The sequence below is a fragment of the Lolium perenne genome, chromosome 3 (assembly GCF_019359855.2).
Source record: "Lolium perenne isolate Kyuss_39 chromosome 3, Kyuss_2.0, whole genome shotgun sequence".
Lineage (NCBI taxonomy): Eukaryota > Viridiplantae > Streptophyta > Magnoliopsida > Poales > Poaceae > Lolium > Lolium perenne.
Genome location: NC_067246.2, coordinates 126005888 through 126011887, shown reverse-complemented (window position 1 = coordinate 126011887; position 6000 = coordinate 126005888). Strand labels below are relative to the sequence as shown.

At 40.1% G+C, this 6000-nt stretch overlaps 1 long non-coding RNA gene across 1 annotated transcript; it reads right to left on the bottom strand.

Annotated features, from left to right (window-relative positions):
- Positions 1-733: 733 nt before the first annotated feature.
- LOC127342328 (uncharacterized) lies at positions 734-2957 on the bottom strand. Its single transcript, XR_007876555.2, has 4 exons — positions 2549-2957; positions 2377-2435; positions 2041-2151; positions 734-1850 (listed from the first exon to the last, which is right to left on the bottom strand). It is a non-coding gene; the product is annotated as an uncharacterized lncRNA (long non-coding RNA).
- Positions 2958-6000: the final 3043 nt, after the last annotated feature.

Sequence of the window (6000 nt, the reverse complement as noted above, 5' to 3'; positions counted from 1 at the left end):
TCTGAACAGCTAGCATGAGAGAACATCAATGCTTCAAGTTAACATCTGAAGTAGCAAAAATGAAAATTCGTGGTGAATATTGACTATTCAAGCAATAGAGAGAGGGAGAGAGAGGGGCAATCACCATGTCCATCACAAACTCTTCCATTGAATTCTACCTCTTATCATTTTCTCGAATCTGAAACATCATGTTCTGATAAATAATATTAGAAAATAGAAACCAGTCACAAAGAGAGTAATATCCACATTGCCATGAATCAACATCTAAAACACTAATTATTAAATGATCGTTATTGTTAACTCAATAGAGAATTTTAGTAAATCTGATGTGTATATTCCAAAACACAACAAACTGTATGTGTAAGTCTATCTCAGTGATGACTAACAACTAAGATACTAAAGGAAAAAAATGGTCACCTCTTCCAACAAAGAAACATCTCCTGACACTCATGTGGCTCGCTGGACTCGGTGTGGAAAATCCTCATATTTTATCACTGTCCTCACAATAGGTAGGTGTCATTTTTTATAGAATTCATCAACAAATATGTATTTAAAAAACAAGATAGCAATAGAAGATATTTGGGAAAAAATTATGAAGCCTTGCTGATCTGAAATTTTGATTTAGTACAAGACAAATTAGTTAAACTGGGATAGCCATTGAAAAAACAGAAGCAACCAAACTATGGAGCTCACGAAAAATTTATAGCATAGGCTCGCTATGCAGAGAAGAAAAGAAAAGGCATCTAAAACATCAACCTTGCTCATAAAAATGCTACAATAGTAATGATACAAATAGGCAAAGACTACATGATTTGATTGCAGTAGCACCACAAGCTACTGTCCGGTGGATGCAATACTATGAAGTTTTATAAGCTAAAAAGAAACACCAGATGCCAACACTTTGAATGCCAAAATGGTTGGATTATTACAAGTGTAAAACAGAACCAGAGCACACAATGTTCGACACCAACACTAAATTTTGATTTGAAAAACTAAACTTCGGTCTTACAATTATATACTTATCATAAGAAACATTTAATTGTGGTCCATAAAATGTTAAAGCACAAAATTATATAGGTTAATAATTTATATAACATGATTATAGTACTAAGCGTCTGTATATGTTTACCTACAGAGCATAGAACCCAAAATAAATAACTCAAAGGTAATTTAACTTTTGGGCAATTGCTAATTCGAGCCAAATCCTAACCAAAAGCAAAAGCAAGTAATAATTCATCTAACATAAATGAGAAATGAAGATACTATTTCTACCTATGGCTTGGACCATCGTTCCACAAGTGGCATGGTTGTCCACGGCCATGTTACCTCATCGAAAAATCCAGGGCCAAAGGGAAAAGTCAGTATGCTTTCTTGATGTTTTCTTGAATAATGAAAATCACGGAGTTAAATCAAAATGCCATGAACAATTTTCTACATAAAATATTGGCATGTATGACCAATTTATGTTGCAGAAGTATCTTTACAATAACAGAGATGTTCTGCATGAATATAGCCATTTGTGCTATCCTTGAAGAAACACCCATGCAACAGGGAACCTACGATATGATCAAAACATGCAGAATATCATAAGTTCAGAAATAACTTATTCTAGAATGTTGTAATTCTTTCAGGAAAGAGAAGGCAATCACAAATGGGCAAAATCATAATAACAGAGTTAAGCAATCGGGGTTTTTATCGAGGATAAATAATAGGGAGAACGGCATGGACAAGGACAATAGTGACAACCTTGTTTACCACCAGATTCAGCATCGCAGGGATCCACGCATCAGCACCGGCTTGACCTCAAGGATGAAGGCGCCAACTTCTGCTCGGTAAAAATACCTACCAAACTATGCATATCCTTGCTAAGTAACAAACTCAATTTTAGTTGAGACACAAATACTAACATGGCACTACTGCTAGATAGAGATAAATAATCCTAGATCATGTACCTGTAAGCAAAAGGCTCCTAGTGTAAATAAGATGACTGATTATATGTTCAGCTGATGTTGCTAGTATATAGTAGATGAAGAAATTTACCTATTTTTGGAGTTCCTCATCACCGGTGTCGGCATCATTTTTCATTGTTGCATCCACATCGGCACCTTCCTTCTCGTTCTCCTTGGCCTTCCAATCCCAAATAAAATCCAGCTAGAGAAATGATTTTATGTTCATCATACATACAAATACGCAAAGTAGGCAAATGAATAATCTACACAGTACACACAACCAGACAAGAAATTAGCAACACAAATAATTGTTTATCTCATTCATGTGACTTGATCTAACATTGTAGGATTTAGATACCATCACGCCATTCTTGCATCACTCGAGAAATGAAATAAACTAAAGTCCAAGAAGGGGACGAAGCCTTACATGTTCATCCCGATCTACTCCAGGAAGACAAATCGATTCATGAGAATCATCATATCGTGCTGCAAAGCAAGCAAAAAACTAAACAGTGAGGAGAAGGCATCGGTACCATGGCGATCTACTGCAGAAATAAGGGGATCCACACAAACAAAGAAAGAGAAGGAGAGAGGGGGACCTGGCTGTTGGTGGATGAAGTTGCAGCTAAGCGGGTCAGAGAGGAGCAGCAGCAGCGTGTCGAGGGAGAGCCGTCGTGCAGCAGTAAAAGCAGCGCCACCAGAGACTGTGCTTCTAGACGATCCCCCGCATCAATCCACCGAGGGAAGGGACGCTGGGAGGGAGAGAGCAGACCACGCAGGGAAGGAGCGCGGGTGGTGGCTCAACCAGGTCAACCTGAATTTCAAATGGCAATTCTCACAAACCAGAGTGATTACTATTGTATTTTTTATGATGCCTTACCAACTTTAAAGCACACGAAAACCGAATGGAATGCAGAACGTATGTGATTCCTTACCTTTGTATGGTTCCTGGATAACTATATATACATAATCTTTCATAGTAATGTAGGCAGTGGCCGGTGCCCTTGCCAGGCTCACATGTCAAGGACAACCTTTTTGCCTCGTGCTGGAGGATGATGGGGCGGGTCTTCCAGGAGGCAATCTTCCGCTTCACCTCTTCTTTCTGCACTATGAACTCTCTCACTCCTTTGAATAGATATATAAGGAACAAACTGATGTTAACTGAAGAACCAATACCTGAAAAAATCAAGTTCGAAATAAGCACACCTAGTGAGATAAATAGCTACATAATCCAGAATGTCTTCCTTGAATATATTTATTCATAATATCATAATTTTCTTGTTGCAATAAACTAACAAAATATATACTACATTTCTAGGCAATCATCCTCATTTGGTTATGTAACTACAGCTATAATTTATCTCTTGCCCTCCATTAGTTAGTTTCTTACCCATTATTAACTACCTAGATCACATCGATAAAATAAAAAGTGAGCAATTGAGATGAACTCAAGCTTCCGGGCAGATTTACCTTGGCCTACCTCTGCTCCTTGTTTATTTTGTACGTCGGAGTCAACTTGACTCCCAAGGCTCCAACCATATCATCATAAAACCAAAACTCCATTTCCATTGTCCATTGACACAATATATAAAACCTAAAAAATTCGACACCGCCTAGATCAGATAAGAAAAATAGAGTGACATGGCAGATTTCCCTACAACAGAAGATCAATTAATTAAGTATAAAGGAAATGAGTTATTGCAGAAAACCTAAAAACTAAGAGGAAATAAATACAAACCTGAAGAAAAGCATGATAAAAAAGGAGAAGGACTGCAAAGAAAGAAATCCAAAACTGAAGAATGCAAGCATGCTAAAAACTCAAAATGATAAAATACTGCAGGGACCATTTATATACAAAAATAACTAAAAATCCCACAATATTGCATCAGTAAGGACCTCAATCTTTTAACATGCAAAATATTGCTTGTTCTACAACATGACTATGAACAAATAACCAATGTAGATGGTCTTAGTCATAAGTGCACTAAAAATGTGATATGTCCTACTTTCTTATATATGTCCATTTTGACCCGGGTTCCAAAAAATGGCTATATGATCTGGCTTTACATAACAGCTCAAAAGGTAGCAGCCAAAATTAGAATGCATAATTATTGTTTACCTTTTTGAAAACCATACATTTGCTGCTCTTTACAATCATATAAATGATAGATCACCATAGTAATTCCCATGACACAGAGAGAGAGAGAGAGAGAGAGAGAGAGAGAGAGAGAGAGAGAGAGAGAGAGAGAGAGAGAGAGAGAGAGAGAGAGAGAGAGAGAGAGAGAGAGAGTGCATCTCCAGAACCAATGCGAGAAATTCCAAGTGCAATGGTTAAAGGTAAACCTAAGTTAAGATTTAAATGAGGAGGCAGCTACAATATTTCAACTTGGTGTTACTTTCACAATATTGGCACCATATAAGAAACCATGTGTGCCAAATTAATAACATGTGTAAATTTGCAATTTTATTTGCGATAGAGAACATATATACCCACTTTTGCATATAACAAATACCAAGACGATCCATGACATACTATCCATGAACACATGCAGAGAACAAAAGTAAAATGATTCAACCTGTAGAATCATCAATGGAAAATTGTAAATCAGCTAAATAATATTGGAAACCAAACATAAGATAACATATGTTCCTAACTTAATTATTCCGGAGCTCTCTCTTTTGCCTTAAACAAATCTTTCAGATTTACTCCCTAATTACATGAAATAGTTCAAACGATATTCAGATTTTATTTTCCCATATTACTCGTGGTAAATGCATTAATGTATACACATAGCTTCTTCCTTTAGGATTCTCCAACAACCAAAAAGACATGTAAAGAATATGGATGGTAATATTAGACAAACCTCAGCCGGTGTTATAGGTTGCTGAAACAAGGCAAAGGATGGAGCTCCACACCATTGGAGATGACCCCAACCACCTCCTCCTTATGAGATCTGGAACAACAAGCTCGCTGGCCATGTGAGACAATCAGATGAGCACACCAATTGTGCCAAATGAAATCGAATATGCAGATTCAATTATTACACTGGAACTTCTTGAGCAGGTCTGGATTACCTACATACCAGAGAGTAGCTGCGTCACCGCTGCAACCTCCTATCCACAAACCATCACCGTACCATGCCTTATTCTTGAGAGAGAGAGAGAGAGAGAGAAAAGAGAGGATGGAAATACATAGGGAGAGTTCGGTCCTGCACCTCCGAAGCCCCTCCTCGAGCCTCCATACAGGAAAGAAGGGTCGGGGAGGAGGGGCAGAGCCATGTCCGCCGCCGATCGCGCGGGAGACGAAGAGAGGCCATGGATGGAAGCTGCTAGGAGAAGCCCAGATCCGCCGGGATCTTTCTTGCTCCTCGTCATGCGCCGCTTCTCCACATCTCCTCTTTTACCCTTCCTCCCAGCGCTCAACACTAGCGGCAGGAGGAGAGGCTCGAGCAGCAGCCCATGAACCTCCTGCTGAGAGGAAAGACGCTAGAGCGCCTCCATGGCGGTGGCGGCTCGCCTGAGAGGAGGTCGGCCGCGGCGGGGAGCGAGACCTGGGGAGGCGGCGGCGGTAGAACGAGGAGACTGGGGGAGGAGAAAACGAGCCGCATGAATGGCTAGGGCTCTGGACCACGGGCCGCAATTTTGTCTCATCCCATCGACACGCGAGGAAATACCCAATCTACCCCTACGGACGGAGATCTTTTCCAACCAAACCAAACCCACCCGCAGTCACCGACGGTTGGACCCTACCGAAGGTGGGACCCACGTGCAGAGGGAAGCGGGTACGAAACGGCCGTTGCATGCCTTTAGCTAGCAGGAGGAGCAAAAAGAAAACGCCCACGCGCGAGAGCCAATCAGTGTGGTTGCTTCCTGTCAAGAATGAACGGCTGAGAAGCACAGATGGAGTGATCCGATGGCCCAGAAGCGCAGATCGCTGTGAGACCCCCTATGGGGGGCATCGTTTATACCTTTAGATACATTCATACCGTGAGAGTCTATGTTTTTACTATGTTTTGCATTTATTTTAATAAAATTCGTATATTTTTTTGTC